Below are 17367 nucleotides of genomic sequence, written 5' to 3' on the forward strand. Positions count from 1 at the left end.
CTGCTGTACAATAAAGGATCTGTTTCTGAAATTGCATTGCATATTTTTATTTTAATGATAAAACATGTATTTTAATAATAAACATGTAATTTTATTGATAATTAGATCATATTTAGGACTATTGATCATAAAAATTTCATGACTTAATTGTTAGGGGCACCCACAGAGGTGCAGCCCCTTCAAAAATAGGAGTATGCCACTTAAAGCAACGAGCACACGGTATTCTTTAGTAAAAAGCGAAAGAATATTTCGCTCTGTAGCTGCTTTAATTTATAGTTAAGAGAGACTACGATAAGTTTTTGCTGCTCTTGTCGATGTGGGATCACAGTTTGCTAGTCTATTGCTGTTCCTGCTACTCTCTCGCTTTGCTTTTTTTTTTTGGTCAAGGCTCTCTCGCTTTGCTTAATCCTTGAGAACCTTTGATCATACTCATATTTACCTGTTCCCCGCCAAAATCTTACCCATCGAAGATTCATCAAATCAGTCCATTTTAGAGTCCCAAATTCATATCCCATTCAAAACTCCGAGCTTTCTACTTCTTTTGTCAATTTTATCCCTTTTTTTTTTATAGCATTTTGCGCTTCACTTGTGAGTGTAGAAAAGAACTATAAAATATTCATTTTAAGAATGCATATAGCGAAAAGATAAGTGTCAACATTTATATCCTTATTCTTAAATAAAATCAGTCCTTGATTTTAAACCCAAGTGGATATAAATTGACAAAATTAAGTTGGAAGACTCATCCCCTGTAAAATAATAGTCTAATGTTCTCTGAGAAAATTATTTCTGAAAATGATTCAACACATTTTTTTGGTTTCCTAAGCAAGAAGATTTTTGGAAAATATCTGTGTTCGTTTTCATAGTATAATTAATAAGAAAAATGCTAGTGAGGTGGCCTATAAATGCGGTCAGCCTAATATGAAGTCAGAAATCACAGCTACAAACTAGCGTGGGCCTGGAAGCACTGTAGGACGACCAACGGATTGGGTTTAAGTTTGTAGCACATTACCGCACAGAAACAGTAACAATCGAATAACTCGGACTATAATTATAAGGGGCACCTACAGAGGTCCGCCCCTCCAAAAACAGGCGTATGCCATTTAAAGCGACGAGCACACGGTGTTCTTTAGTAAAAGGCGAAAGAATAGTTCGCTTTGTGCTCAACGCATGGCTCCGTGATTCGATTAGGCCTCAGCTGCTTCGTTTTATATGAGGGAGACCAGCTTGTTCTTGCTCTTCTCGCCGATGTGGGACTAGTATTGTTGCTTGCGCAAGGCCTCTCTCTGCCTCTGGGGTTTTTGGCATATATAGTATGATTAGACTCGCAAGATCGGTATATCAAGCTTCAACATACAAATTTCGTGAGCAACTTGTATTTTGTTATGAAATAGTTTGAGTTTGGTTCATCTTTCTCCTACATTGCTCATAAAGTTGAAACTTTTATATGTTCAGCATTCAATTTATATATATTGGACATGAAGAATGAAGACCGTTTAAGCTCAAGCTTAACTTGTTTCTCAACATGAGCAAAGTCAAGCAAAATCTTAAAGCTTAGCTCTTTAGCACAAGCTCGTCCTAGAAAACAAGTTAACTCTAGTCAAATTCAATTGTGAAAAAGTCGAATCACTGAAAGCACAGATGATGTCAAAAGTGTTGTTTTTTCATAAATTCAAGACAATGAAAAAGTGAAGAAAAATAAATATGTACTATATTTTTGTAAATGGATCGAATTTGGATCATATTTGAATTATCATATTGAATTTATAATTTCATATTCAACACATATCGAATTCAAATTGGGTCAGATTATTAGATTGAGAATTTTAGTCCATCTCCCATTAATTATTTAGGATTATGAACTCCTATCTACCTAAATTTATATCACTCAATCTTATCAATAATTTTTGCAAAAAAAGAAAAAAAAATTCTTATAATTAATTGAGTGGGGTGGGTGGGGAAGCTGCAACCATTTATACTGCGCGTTCGATCATGGCTTACCAAACCCTTTATTAGAGCTTGACTTGTGCTTACTGCCTAACTATACTTCTTAATCAATAGCTGCTTTTTATAGATATCTGGTATATATCACTCAAATAATAAGTACCAATTCCCAAGAATGCTTCTTAAGACTTCTTAGGAATTGTATTTAAAGGAGAGAATAGGTTGTATGGAAAGTACAAATTATGAGAATTGTTCCAAGTTGCATGCAACTCATCATTTGAAACTCCAAAATTCTGACCCTCCTTCTATCACAAAACCCTACGCACAGAGCTAGCTAGGGGCCATGGAGCTCTTGATGGTGATGTGTTTGCTTGCTCTTTTCTATGGTCTCTCCTGCCTCCATAAGATAGTTCTGCGAAGGAGAGACCAGGCCTGCTATCTGCTGGCCTATGAGTGCTACATGCCCACAGATGACATGATGCTCCACACTGATTCTTGTGTAAAAATTGTCACACGGAACAAGAATCTTGGGTTGGAGGAGTTCAGGTTTCTCTTGAAAACAATTGTCAATTCCGGCATCGGTGAGGAAACTTATTGCCCAAGAAACATCATTGAAGGCCGAGAAGATGATGCAACCCTAGCAGATGAGCTTTCGGAGATGGACGACGTCATCTTCGACACATTGGACAAGCTCTTTGCTAAGTTTAATGCAATTTCTCCATCACAAATCGACATTCTTGTGGTCAATGTGTCCATGTTCAGCCCTGCACCCTCTCTAACATCCTGTATAGTCAACCGCTACAAGATGAGGAAGGACATCAAGACCTTCAACCTCTCAGGAATGGGCTGCAGTGCAAGCCTCGTTGCCATTGATGTTGTGCAAAACCTATTCAAGTCTTACAAGAACGTGAACGCCATTGTTGTAAGCACAGAATCCATATCTCCTCATTGGTACTGCGGCAAAGAAAAATCCATGATGCTCACAAACTGTCTGTTTCGCTCGGGAGGGTGTTCGATGCTGTTCACAAACAACAGAGACCTAAAGCACCAAGCCAAGTTGAAACTAAATCATTTGGTGCGAATGCATACTGGCTCAAGTGATGAAGCATATAACTGTTGTATACAGGTGGAAGATGAGAGTGGATATAAAGGTTTTCGCCTTACCAAATACCTTGTAAAAGCAGCAACTCAGGGATTTACAATGAACCTCCAAGTTCTATTACCAAAAGTGCTTCCACTGAGAGAAATACTTAGGTACCTTGTGGTATCTAAGCTTAAAAGTGCCAAGAGCCAAAAGCTAAAAGCAGATGAGGGAGTTGGGTTGAATCTTAAGACCGGGATTGAGCACTTCTGCATTCACCCTGGTGGAAGAGCAATCATAGATGGGATTGGTAAGAGCTTGGAGCTAAGTGATTATGATGTTGAGCCATCTAGAATGGCACTTCATAGGTTTGGCAACACATCAGCTGCTGGGTTTTGGTATGCTTTGGGATACATGGAGGCCAAGAAGAGGCTCAAGAAAGGCAACAGAATTCTGATGAGTGGATTTGGAGCAGGTTTTAAGTGCAACAATATTGTGTGGGAAGTGCTCAAGGACTTGGATGATGCCAATGTTTGGAAAGATTGCATAGACAGTTACCCTCCTAAAACCCTAGTCAATCCATTCATGGAGAAGTATGGTTGGCTCAATGATGAATATCTAAGCTTTCCTAGGCTTGATTTTTCCCAACTATTTGCTTGACTTTGGCTGTTTTGTTTAAGTATCCATCTTTTTCCTTAATTGTATGCAGTATTGCCTATGGATTTAGGGCTAGTTTGGTATTGTTGTGCTTAAAAAAAAACTGTTGTGTTGCGAAAATAATCAGTTGTCGAATAAAGCAGTTAAGTGTTTGGTAAACTCTATTTGTAAAATTGAGCAATATTTGGTGCGACGTTTGGAAAGTGCTCAAGGACTTGGATGATGCAAATGTTTGGAAAGACTGCATAGATAGCTACCCTCCTAATACCCTAGTCAATCCATTCATGGAGAAGTACAGTTGGCTCGATGATGAAACTCTAAACTTCGTTAGGTTTGATTTTTCTCAATTAGCTGCTTAATTTTGGACTATGTTGCATGGGTACAAATATGAATACACCGATACAATACCATTTGCCAATACGACAAATCTAAAAAAACTAGGATACTAGTAAGGCACCCTTATGGTGATTAAAATAATATATATTATATATGAGTTTTTGTATGTTATTGGTTAAGTGTTGGTATTTTCCCTGCATGTTTGTTGGAAGTTGCTCGATAAAGAGTACCTGTTGTACAATAAAAGGATATGTTTCTGAAATTGCATTATATATTTTTATTTTAATAATAAACATGTAATTGTATTGATAATTAGATCATATTTAGGACTATTGATAATAAATATTTCATGACTTCATTGTTAGAGTCACCCACAGAGATGCAGCCCCTTCAAAAATAGGCGTATGCCACTTAAAGCGACGAGCACACGGTATTCTTTAGTAAAAGGCAAAAGAATAGTTCGCTATGTGCTCAACGCATGGCTCCGTGGATTATACACTTCTGCAGCTACTTTAATTTATAGTTAAGAGAATATGATAAGTTTTTGCTGCTCTTGTCGATGTGGGATCGCAGTTTGCTAGTCTGTTGTTGTTCCTGCTGCTCTCTCGCTTTGCTTAATCCCTGAGAACCTTTGGTCATATTTACCAAAATCTCACCCATTGAAGATTCATCAAATCAAATCTATTTTAGAGTCCCAAATTCATATCCCATTCAAAACTCCGAGCTTTCTACTTCTTTTGTCAATTTTATCCCTTTTTTTTTCTAGCCTTTTGCTCTTCACTTGTGAATGTAAAAAAGAATTATAAAATATTCATTTTAAGAATGCATAAAGCTAAAAGATAAGTGTCAACCCAAGTGGATATAAATTGACAAAATTAGTCGTTGATTTTAAACGCAAGTGGATATAAATTGACAAAATTAAGTAGGAAGACTCATCCCCTGTAAAATATTAGTATAATGTTTCTCTGAGAAAATGATTTCTGAAAATGATTCAACACATTTTTTTGGTTTCATAAGCAAGGAGATTTTTGGAAAATATCTGTGTTCGTTTTCATAATGTATAAGGGTTGGGTATAATGCCGAATTGCCCCTTGAACTTGTACCTAATTATCAATTTACCCCCCGACCTTTTTTTTTAGCGAATTAAGGGCTCGAATGAAATTTTATTATCAATGTTCCCCCTGTCGTCTAAATCATTAACATTTCATCCAATAATCGATTAAATCATTTAAAAAAAATTAAAGAAAAAAATTATATTTTTGAAAAAATTAAAGAAAAAAAAATCCTATGTACCCACCCACCCCACCCCCTGCATCTTCTTCTCCAACCTATCCTCCCTCTGCAACAAAATCCCACCATTTTTTTTCTTGCCAAAAATTATTTCTCTCTCTCTCTCTCTTCCCATCCCTTTCCCATTCGAGCTCCCCCCCATCCCCCATCACAGACCCACCCCACAATGAACCCATATTTTTTTCACAGCCCCCCCCCCCCCCCACGAACCCATAACCACCGCAAACCCATTCGCGCGCCTTTCCCCTTTAATTTTTTCCCCACAGCCTTAAAGGTCCAAACCTCTTCACCTCACAAGTTCATTGCCCCTTCTCCCAAAATCTCAACCCTAAATCGCAGAGAGAGGGTGTTTGAAGAAAGGGTTTGGTGTTTGGTTGGAGAGAGGGAAGAAAGGGTTTGGTGTTTGGTTGCAGAGAGGAGAGAGTTGCAGAGAGAGAGGGAGTCGTAGGGAGAGAGGGAAGAAAGGGTTTGGTGTTTGGTTTTGGTGTTTGGTTGCAGAGAGGAGAGAGTTGCAGAGAGAGAGGGAGTCGTAGGGAGAGAGGCAGAGAGGCAGAGAGGAAGAAGAAAGGGTGGGTGGGTCCCACCCCTCTATTTATTAAAATGATTTTTTTTTCATTTTATATGTCATACTATTGTATTTTACAGTATTTAATTATTTTTAACATATGAAATGACCAATTTGCTCTCATATTTAACGGCAAATTGGATGAAATGTTCGAATTTTGACGGTGGGGGGAACATTGATAATAAAATTTAATTCAAGCCTGTAATTGGCTAAAAAAAAAGGTCAGGGGGTAAATTGAGAGTTATGTACAAGTTCAAGGGGTAATTCGGCATTATACCCTAATGTATAATTAATAAGGAAAATGCTAGTGAGGTGGCCTATAAATGTGGTCTGCCTATTAATATGAAGTCAGAAATCACAGCTACAAACTAGCGTGGGCCTTGAAGCACTTTAGGACGACCAACGGATTGGGTTTAAGTTTGAGAAATGCTAGCAACCTTCTCTCTAACCTTCTCCTTTGGACTTTTTCCCCTCTTTGCTTGACATGTGTCATTCTCTCTACACTTAAAACAATGCCATGAATATATTATACAAGCTAACTTTTGCTTTCCAAGTTTACCCTTATACATGTATTCAATTTATCCAAAAAAAATTCTCAACTTTCTTACCATCTTATTATTATTTTTTTTATAAAGAAAATATCTGTTTTTAAAAAAAAAAAAAAAGAGGAAATGTCCCCTTTTTTTTTAACGTCAAGTTTAGACTTTTTTTAAAAAAAAAATCTAAACCCTTTGTGTTTTATAAATAAAATAAAAAAAAGGGACATTTCCTCTTTTAAGAAAAAAAGCACATATTTTTTTAAAAAATATAATTTATATTAAAAAAAGATTAATAAGATGGTAAGAAAGTTATGAATTTTTTTTGAATAAATTGAATACATGTAATAAGGGTAAACTTGGAAAGCAAAAGTTAGCTTGTATAATATATTCATGGCATTGTTTTAAGTGTAGAGAGAATGACACATGTCAAGCAAAGAGGAGAGAAGGTCCAAAGGAGAAAATTGTTAGCTTTCCCCTTTAAGTTTTTAGCACACTACCCGATAGAAACAGTAACAATCAAATAATTCGTACTATAATTATAGGGGGCACCCACAGAGGTGCGCCCCTCCAAAAATAGGCGTATGCCATTTAAAGCGACGCGCACACGGTATTCTTTAGTAAAAGGCGAAAGAATAGTTCGCTTTGTGCTCGACGCATGGCTCCGTAAGTTTATCCTAAAGCAGCTGCTTTCTTTTATAAGCGAGAAACTACTTGTTCTTGCTCCTTCTGCCGATGTGGGACAAAAGTTCCTACACCTCAAAGACTTTTCATATATTAGTTCAACGGCCAACTTAGAAAAACTTAGCTTAGCATATGCAGTGAAGATTACCCTTCTCTGCCACACTTAATATTTCCTCTAGTCCTTCATCTTCAACCGCAGCATGCCTCTGCTCATCTTAGTTATTCCCATCCAATCCCAATGACCCAAAGCTCTGAGTTTGCTAGTTCCTTTGTCAATTTCATACCTTACATAAAATAAGCCCTTGATTAGTTTTGAACCCAAGTGGAAACTAGTGGACGAGAATTGTATAGGAGACTCAGTCTGTGTATAATTGTCATTAAGTCCTGGTTGAGGCTTTTTGGTCAAATCCTGGTTGAGGCTTGGTGGATAAAATTAGTTGTTCACTTCAAAATGTGAATTTTGACAACCACAGATTGACAAATAGTTCCAGTCTCTTCAGTTTAATGCTTAAAACGTAAATTATTTTTCAGGGATACAGTGTATCTGACTAAAGGCCTAATTTGACCACTATTGTCTAAAACCAGCAGACAGGTGATTTATTACTCTTATTGGCCAATTTATTACTTTGATGGTCAAGACAGCATTGGCTAACTTTTGACTGAGCCAACACATGGGGAGAGAAGACATTTAATTCAGAATTTATTGTGTATCAAACATGTCAGTGACACAATCAAATATTGGTGAACAACACTGCAATGAAAATAAATTTCCCAAGAATCATTCTTTGTTTGAATTGTATCTTTCATGTAATTTGTTTCCTAGAGATATCAGCCAATTGCCATTTCCAAAACCAGAAGCCAAGATAGTGGATGTGAACCTCAGAAGCCACTCTCAGAAGAGAGACATTTCAAAGAAGTCACCTTTTACTAGGCATTCTTTTGGCATATTTATATGTGAAAATGATAAACTTCCAGCGCCAATATGCATACGTTTCAGCCCCCCATCTCCCCCTCTCTTTTTTTTCTTATGAAGTTAACATTCATGCAGGTCAGAGTACAGCTTGACCATTGATTTGATGAGTTAGTAAATATTTTCAGCATATGTCAGTGAAGTAATGCTTTGTGCTTCTGTTGGAGTTTGAAAAATATATAGTAGAACAAGCTTTCTGTTTACTTTAACACAATGAACATGCTTTCACAATTAGTTGATGAAACAAAACACTACCCTTTACCTGAGCAACTTCAAACAATCATAAAATTAAATAAAATCATACGCAATGCGGAATACATTTAAGGAAAAGGATGGATACTTAAACAAAACAGCTAAAGTTGAACAAATAATTGGGAAAAATCAAGCCTAAGAAAGCTTAGATATTCATCATTGAGCCAACCATACTTCTCCATGAATGGATTGACTAGGGTTTTAGGAGGGTAACTGTCTATGCAATCTTTCCAAACATTGGCATCATCCAAGTCCTTGAGTACTTCCCACACAATATTGTTGCACTTAAAACCTGCTCCAAATCCACTCATCAGAATTCTGTTGCCCTTCTTAAGCCTCTGCTTGGCCTCCATGTATCCCAAAGCATACCAAAAGCCAGCTGCTGATGTGTTACCAAACCTGTGAAGTGCCATTCTAGATGGCTCAACATCATAATCACTTAGCCCCAAGCTCTTACCAATCCCATCTATGATTGCTCTTCCACCAGGGTGAATGCAAAAGTGCTCAATCCCGTTCTTAAGATTCAACCCAACTCCCTCATCTGCTTTTAGCTTTTGGCTTTTGGCACTTTTAAGCCTAGATACCGCCAGGTACCTAAGTATTTCTCCCAGTGGAAGCACTTTTGGTACTAGAACTTGGAGGTTCATTGTAAAAGCCAGAGCTGCTGCTTTTGTGAGGTGTTTGGTAAGGCGAAAACCTTGATATCCACTCTCATCTTCTGCCTGTATGCAGCAATCATACGCTTCATCACTTGAGCCAATGTGGGTTCGTACCAAATGCTTTAACTTCAAAATGGCTTGGTGCTTTAGGCCTCTGTTGTTTGTGAACAGCATCGAACACCCTCCCGAGCGGAACAGACAGTTGGTGAGCATCATGGACTTTTCTTTGCCACTATACCAGTTAGGACCTATGGATTCTGTGCTTACAACAATTGCATTTGCGTTTTTATATGACTTGAACAAGTTTTGTACAACATCAATAGCAATGAGACTTGCACTGCATCCCATTCCTGAGAGGTTGAAGGTCTTGATGTCCTCCCTCATCTTGTAACGATTTATTATACGAGATGTTAGAGAGGGTGCAGGGGAGAACATTGACACATTGACAACCAGAATGTCGATTTGTGAAGGAGAAATTGAAGTAGGCCTGGCAAAAAGCTTGTCAAGTGTGTCAAATATGATACCATCCATCTCACAAAGCTCATCTGCTGGGGTTGGATTTCGGCCTTCAATGATGTTTCGTGGGCAAGAAGTTTCTTCACCAATGCCAGAACTGACAATAGTCTTCAAGAGAAACCTGAGTTCTTCCAATCCCAGATTCTTGTTCTGCATGACGATTTTTGCGCTGGAATCACAGTTGAGCTTCATGTCCTCTTTAGCCTTGTAACACTCATAAGCCAGCATATAGCAGCTCTGGTCTCTCCTTTGGAGAAGTAACTTGAAGAGGCAGAAGAAACCAAAGAAAAGAGTGAGAAGAGACATTGTCATGAAGATCTCCATTGCCCTACAGCTCTCTTTGTTTGTGGGTGTGAGAGATGGAGAGAGATAGAATTGTGAAGTGTTAAATGTGAGTTGCATGCAAAACTTCAACAACTATATAAATCGATGGTGATGAACTAATGCTGCTTGTGATCACTAATGGAAAGACCTCTACTTTTTACCTACAAATGTAGCAGGTATTTATTAAGATTAATTTTATGGGTAGGCAGTAGGCACAACCATGCATTAAACCGACAAGCCATGACTGAACGAACAACATAAAAATGGTCAGAGTTTCAGTCAAGTTATTGAGAGGGAGTTATGCTTCATATCTACACTAGCCAAGTTGCCATCTCTCCTCTTACAAAAACTTTAACGCTAAAATTAATATCAAACAGTTCTAAATTCTCTCTCTCTCTCTCTCTCTCTCTCTCTCTCTCTCTCTATATATATATATATATATTGTCTTGTAAATTTCTGTAAAAACAACACGACTTTTGAATTTTTTTGTTGTTGAAATGTTTGGTTTTTGGGTTTTGTGGGATTTCATTATTGCCCTGCTCAAGAAAATGTAACTTTCTAAGGTGTGAATTATCTTTTATCATCTCATAATTTCTTCCAAGAGATATGAATTTGAATTTGAAGCTGTGTATGTACATTAAGTCTTTGTGTGCGTGTTTACTTTTCGGTTTATGTGTGTATGATAATTGTGTAGTCCATCAACAACAAGGAATTGGAGTGTTCACGCACAACAGAAGTAACTCTCTCCAATAGAAGACAGTTGCAATGAAGTCTCTCATATTTATAATATATAGCACATTCAGTTGGATTTCTTGGGAGTCGGTGCATATTCTCAAGTGCATTCCCATAGAAAACACTATATTTCTCTAGATGGCAAAATGAAATAAGTCTATATATGCTTTCCAGTTGCATCATGTTTGCATTTTCAGGTTCTAATTCAAGGTTGCAGATCCCCAGAATATATTTGAAAACTCATGAGTTCCGCTCTAAGATATAAAATCAATAGGCTATGATCAAAATGGCAGATTGGTCTTCCACTAGACTAATGCACCACACTGGTTAATCAGAAACCAAACTGCGCTCAAGGCAGTTGCTTTGCTTATTTCAACCCACCATCTTACTCAAACCCAGAATACAAATTTAAACAAATTCATATGTAACTAGGTTTAAATATAAATTGATTTGCTTTCTTCTTTGAATGTTGGACGGTTGTCCCACTGGATATTGGAACAGCCATTCTATTACAACATAACTATAGATAAATTAGCTGAGATGAAAAAAGTATTTGGAAAATCCGTTGCAAGTATGGGTCTTCAACTTCCTGAGGTTTATCAGCCTTGAAATTTAGTTGGGTATAATTTGCTACATCCTATTATAGCATAGAAAATATGCCTCCAGCGAACCATGTAGCCTGTGGAATTTTTTAGTTATATTCGTAAATAATTAAGTGTTATATGCTTGTTACCAACAATGGGATCGAAATTTGTTTGACTGGCTATCTATTTTGACAAAAATAAGTTTTGCTACATCAGCTGAATTTGATCATTTTTACTTTTTTCCGTGAGAAACAAAAGGAGAAAATAAAATTAGTCAACAAGACTTAGTTGAAAAGGACATTGACTTGCAGATCAGTGGTCTCACATGTTCGATCCTCCATGGCACCTTGGTAGTGTGTGATCACAAAACCCCACCTCCCCTAATATATCTTGTATCAAAAAAGAGATAAATATTTCAATAATTTTTTAATACATGCTTTTGGGCCAAAATCTAAGGCTTTATATATTGGACCACATGTTTATTAAGTCTTGGGCCTTGATATTTTCAATATATGAGAGGTTTTGGGCTAAAACCTTGAAGCCTTTACTTATTTAGGGTGCTGTGTAGGAATTTTGCATGCAAAATATTAGCCAAGTGTCTTATTTTTATTGGCAAAGTATTTGGCTAGATGGGTGAAGAAAACATTGAAGTGTGGCATGTATTGGGTCCGCCAGTTATTCAAACTGTCTATTTTTCAAGTCTTTATTTATAAATCATCCTTGCATAAAATTAGACAAATTGAAAATCATTTAGACATCCAGTTATATCTAGTAAGATTTCAAATTTGTTCAAAGTGTTATTGACAGTATTTGAGGGATTCCTCAACGGAAGTTATATATAACATGGAAGTTATATCTGATAAGATTTCAAATTTGTTCAAAGAGGTGTTATTGATGATCAGAGTGATAATAATTCCAATTTGTTCAAAGAGCTGTTATTCACACTAGCTCCCAAGAAAAATTAGGGGAAGTATATACATTATTGCCCTGCTCAAGAAAATGCAACTGTCCAAGGTGTGAAGTATCTTTTTATCATCTCATTATTTCATGAATTTGAATCTGAAGTTACAGCTAGCAATTCGAAAGTGAATAGTAAATGCAATTCCAACTATGGAAAACAGAGCATGCTATTCACATAACAAAACAAGCCATTTGGGTATAAAAGTAAATGACAGACACCAGAAACAGGAAGAGGAAAGCCCAAATAGTTCAAACTTATATTATAGGGGCACCCACAGAGGTGCGCCCCTCCAAAAATAGGCGTATGCCATTTAAAGCGACGCGCACACGGTATTCTTTAGTAAAAGGCGAAAGAATAGTTCGCTTTGTGCTCGACGCATGGCTCCGTGAGTATTCAATCAAACAGCTACTTTATTTTATAACCCCGACTGTAGCTTGTTGTTGCTCCTCCAGCCGATGTGGGACAAAAGTGCCTCCACCTCAACACTTCTCAAAACGGCCAACTTAGAAAAACTTTGCTTAGCATATGCAGAGGAGATTGCCCTTCTCTATCATACTTAATACAAAAGTGCCTAGTTCTAAAGCAATTCCAACGACCCCAAACTCTGATTTTGCTAGTTCCTTTGTCAATTTCATACCTCACATGAAATCAGCTCTTGACTAGTTTTGAACCCAAGTGGAAACTGGTGGACGAGAATTGAGTATGAGATACTCAGTCTGTGTATAATTTCCATGATGTTCTATAGAAAAAAGAACAAAAAAAAAGTAAATTCTGCAAATGATTCTACACATTCTTTAAAATTTTATGCTTCCTGGTTGAGGCTTCATTTCAAAATGTGAATTTGACAACCACAAATTGACAAATAGAGCAGTCTGTTCAGTTTAATGCTTAAAAAGTAAATTATTTTCCAGGGATATGTATCTGGCTAAAGGTCTAATTTGACCACTATTGTCTATGAAGTCGGCTCATCAACTTTTCCGCCTGCTATTATTATGCTAACTTTGATGGTAAGGACAACATTGGCTAACTTTTGACTGAGCCAACAAATGGGGAGAAGACTATAGGTATAATTTATTGTGTATCAGACATGGCAGTGGTACAATCAAATATTGGTGAGGAAAGTTCTTCATCACCTCCTTTCTTCTTTTGGTAATGTAATTTGTTTCCTAGAAATATCAGCCAATTGTCATTTCAAAATAAGAGGGCTCGTTTGGGAGTTATTTTAAATAGGCCAAATAATCACTTCTCTCATTTTATAGAGAAGCACATTGAATGTGCTTTTCCGCAAAATCACTTAAAATCACTTAAATTGATTATATGGAGAAGCACATGGAAGGTACTTCTTTCCAGAATAATTAAACTATCCAGAATTACTCCCAAACAAGCCATATGGGATGTGAACTTCACAAGCCACTCCCGAAAAGAGACATTTAACCTCAGAAGTCACCTTTTACTAGGCATTCTTTTGGCATATGTGAAAGGATAAACTTCCAGCGCCGCCTAATGCATACTTTTTAGTCTTACTTTGCACACTGTAGTAGTTCATATTTATTTGGAAAGTTGAAAAACACCAAGATCAAACTGTACGTACGAATATATATCATTGGATCCCGTCATAAAATTAAACATGCAGGTCAGAGTACAGCCTGACCATTTGATTTGAAGAGGTGGTAAATATTTTCAGCATATGTCAGTATAATAATTAGATGAATCTTATGCTTTGTACCTCTGTTGGAGTTTGAAAAATATATATAGTTGATGAAACAAAACACCACTCTTTGTTGAACAATATAAGTCTCACGTAAGGGATGTGTTGAATACACACCTGCTTAAAATACAAGATATAATGAATGGTTTCACTATTAATATTACCGAGGTCTTTTGTGATAAAACTTCGTAGTTACTGGGCTTTATAGGTGGTTAATTTGGAGACAATATCGGTGTTGTTAGTAGTGGGTCGCTAGTCAGTCTCTCTAAATTTAATATGGAATCAGAGCGGGTTGAATGACTGAACCTGAAATATTGGGCATTAGACCTAATATGTGGTGGTCACATATTGGGCTTGAATGTTTACCATTACCTATTACCCAATATGTGGTCACGTGTTAGGCTTGAATGTTTGACTCCAATATGGACTTGGCCCCACATATAGCCCACTATGTGATGGTTCCACGTGAGGAGGCGTGTTGAATATACCCCCTAAATAAAATACAAGATATAATAAATAGTCCCACTACTAATATAACTAAGGCCTTTTGTGATAAAACCTCACACCTATTGGACTTTGTAGGTGATTAAGTTGTGGATAACATTGGTGTTGCTAATAGTGGGCCGCTACCCATCTCTCTCAAATTTAACACACTTTACCCCCGTTTGGGGCTGTGGTGCGTTGAAACTTGAAGCGAGTCTTATCCCCCCACTTTACTCTTCTTCTTCCTCGTTGAGAGCTGAAATCCTCAGCCCACCAGCTATGTCATCTCTAGATCTCACTCTTTGATTAACGTTTCCGATTCTTCCTAAAAAAAAAAGGAAGGAAAACAATGATGACAGTTGTCTAACAAAATTATGGCTGCATGTATATGTTGAAATTCTAACTGCCGTTTCATATGTTGTAATGTTCATCAAATAATTTGATGAGATTAAAAAAAAAAAATCAAATAAATTCATGAGATAAAATATTAATAAAATGTAGTGATATTGATTTTTTCTTTTCAGTAAATAAATAACACTTTTAACATCATGCATGTGTGGAAGTTTACCAACACTTTTAACACTCACAATACTTTTATAAATGGAGTTTACCAAATATTGCGCACTTTTACAAATAGAGTTTATCAAACACTTAACTGCTTTATTCGACAATTGATTATTTTCGCAACACAATAGTTTTTTTTTTTAAGCACAACAATACCAAACTAGCCCTAAATTCATAGGCAATACCGCATACAATTAAGGAAAAAGATGGATACTTAAACAAAACAGCCAAAGTCAAGCAAATAGTTGGGAAAAATCAAGCCTAAGAAAGCTTAGATATTCATCATTGAGCCAACCATACTTCTCCATAAATGGATTGACTAGGGTTTCAGGAGGGTAACTGTCTATGCAATCTTTCCAAACATTGGCATCATCCAAGTCCTTGAGTACTTCCCACACAATATTGTTGCACTTAAAACCTGCTCCAAATCCACTCATCAGAATTCTGTTGCCCTTCTTAAGCCTTTGCTTGGCCTCCATGTATCCCAAAGCATACCAAAAGCCAGCTGCTGATGTGTTACCAAACCTGTAAAGTGCCATTCTAGATGGCTCTACATCATAATCACTTAGCCCCAAGCTCTTACCAATCCCATCTATGATTGCTCTTCCACCAGGGTGAATGCAAAAGTGCTCAATCCCAGTCTTAAGATTTGGTTTCACACCATCTCCCCCATCTGCTTCTAGCTTTTGGCTCTTAGTACTTAAATTATGAAGCAGAGATGCCAGCAGATACCTGAGAATTTCTCTTAGTGGAAGCATTTTGGGGACTAGAACTTGGAGGTTCATTGTAAAAGCCAAAGCAGCTGCTTTTGTGAGGTATTTGGTAAGGCGAAAACCTTGATATCCACTCTCATCTTCTGCCTGTATGCAGCAATCATACGCTTCATCACTTGAGCCAATGTGGGTTCGTACCAGATGCTTTAACTTCAACATGGCTCGGTGCTTTAGGTCTCTGTTGTTTGTGAACAGCATCGAACACCCTCCTGAGCGGAACAGACAATTGGTGAGCATCATGGACTTTTCTTTGCCACAGTACCAGTTTGGAGCCAGGGATTCTGTGCTTACAACAATTGCATTTGCGTTTTTGTATAACTTGAACAAGTTTTGTACAACATCAATAGCAATGAGACTTGCACTGCATCCCATTCCTGAGAGGTTGAAGGTTTTGATGTCCTCCCTCATCTTGTAACGATTTGTTATACGAGATGTCAGAGAGGGTGCAGGGGAGAGCATGGACACATTGACAACAAGAATGTCGATTTGTGAAGGAGAAATTGAAGTAGACCTAGCAAAAAGCTTGTCAAGTGTGTAAAATATTATATCATCCATCTCACGAAGCTCATCTTCGATGGTTGAATTTCGGCATTCAATGATGTTTCTTGGGCAAGAAGTTTCTTCACCAATGCCAGAATTGACAATAGTTTTCAAGAGAAACCTGAGTTCATCCAATCCCAGATTCTTGTTCTGCATGACGATTTTTGCGCAGGAATCACTGTTGACCTTCATGTCCTCTTTGGCCTTGTAACACTCATAAGCCAGCATATAGCAGCTCTGGTCTCTTTTTTGGATAACTAACTTGCAGAGGCATAAGAAACCATAGTAAAGAGCGAGAAGACACATTGTCGTGAAGATCTCCATTGCCCTACAGCTCTCTTTTGTTTGTGTGTTTGTGAGAGATGAAAAGAGATAGAGGGGGGTTTAGAATATTGTGAAGTATCAAATGTGAGTTGCATGCAAAACTTCAACAACTATCTTAGTACTTACTCTACACTGCACAGTCATCTCCTTCTATAAATAGATGGTGATGAACTATGCTGCTTGTGATCATTAATGAAAATCGCTCTACTTTCTACCTACAAATATAGCTAGTATTTATTAAGGCACGACCAGAAATTGCCACCTGTCCTCTTAGATCTACACTAGCCAAGTTGCCACCTCTCTGCTTAGATATACTTCAACACCAAAATTAATATCAAACAGTTTAAAATTTGTCTATATGTATTTTCCTGTAAATTTCTGTCAAAACAACAGGTTTTTTTTTTTTTTTTGAGTTATGTGGGATTTCATTAGTTTATTTTTAAAGGCTGGATCAAATGATTAATGATGATCATCAAGTGCATGCATATCTGACCATGTTTTTGCTGGTTTTCTATTTCATTACCATTAATTCCATATGTTATCTTTGGCTGGAAATCTTTAGAACTAGCTCTATATAGGTTAGAAAAATGATAAGAGAATAAGTTTTGTTCCTATGTCCTCTTTAAAATACTGAGAAGGAGCTAAGAACTCTTTGATTAAGACTGCAAAATATGGAATATGGTACAGCCTAAGTATATGCAGACATCTTCTCGTTGGTTGTTAATTAGGCGCCGGCCTAATTGTGTGAAAGCAAAGCAATCTATTTATCTGTTGCACATTTTCAGAAAGGACTCACTGCTGAAGGAACATATGTGCTAACTAATCATGAGGAAATGAGATTATTTAATACCGGATTATGATTAGTTCCTCATGTACTTTTAAAATGC

General features: G+C 37.1%; 4 non-coding genes and 4 pseudogenes across 4 annotated transcripts; 1 reads left to right on the forward strand and 7 right to left on the reverse strand.

Annotated features, from left to right (window-relative positions):
- Positions 1-155: 155 nt before the first annotated feature.
- Positions 156-271, reverse strand: LOC148296998 (U5 spliceosomal RNA). The gene has a single exon (XR_015834258.1). It is a non-coding gene; the product is annotated as a U5 spliceosomal RNA (small nuclear RNA).
- Positions 272-1056: 785 nt separating this feature from the next.
- Positions 1057-1173, reverse strand: LOC148296999 (U5 spliceosomal RNA). The gene has a single exon (XR_015834256.1). It is a non-coding gene; the product is annotated as a U5 spliceosomal RNA (small nuclear RNA).
- A 985-nt stretch (positions 1174-2158) lies between these two features.
- Positions 2159-3838, forward strand: LOC110756679 (3-ketoacyl-CoA synthase 19 pseudogene; annotated as a pseudogene).
- A 552-nt stretch (positions 3839-4390) lies between these two features.
- On the reverse strand, positions 4391-4499 carry LOC148297000 (U5 spliceosomal RNA; annotated as a pseudogene).
- A 2454-nt stretch (positions 4500-6953) lies between these two features.
- Positions 6954-7070, reverse strand: LOC148297001 (U5 spliceosomal RNA). Its single transcript, XR_015834252.1, has one exon. It is a non-coding gene; the product is annotated as a U5 spliceosomal RNA (small nuclear RNA).
- Positions 7071-8331: 1261 nt separating this feature from the next.
- On the reverse strand, positions 8332-9919 carry LOC110756677 (3-ketoacyl-CoA synthase 19 pseudogene; annotated as a pseudogene).
- Positions 9920-12354: 2435 nt separating this feature from the next.
- On the reverse strand, positions 12355-12471 carry LOC148297002 (U5 spliceosomal RNA). Its single transcript, XR_015834253.1, has one exon. It is a non-coding gene; the product is annotated as a U5 spliceosomal RNA (small nuclear RNA).
- Positions 12472-14897: 2426 nt separating this feature from the next.
- LOC110756678 (3-ketoacyl-CoA synthase 19 pseudogene) lies at positions 14898-16605 on the reverse strand (annotated as a pseudogene).
- Between the last annotated feature and the right edge of the window lie 762 nt (positions 16606-17367).

Source organism: Prunus avium, chromosome 2 (assembly GCF_965620075.1).
Source record: "Prunus avium chromosome 2, drPruAviu1.hap1.1, whole genome shotgun sequence".
Taxonomy (NCBI): domain Eukaryota; kingdom Viridiplantae; phylum Streptophyta; class Magnoliopsida; order Rosales; family Rosaceae; genus Prunus; species Prunus avium.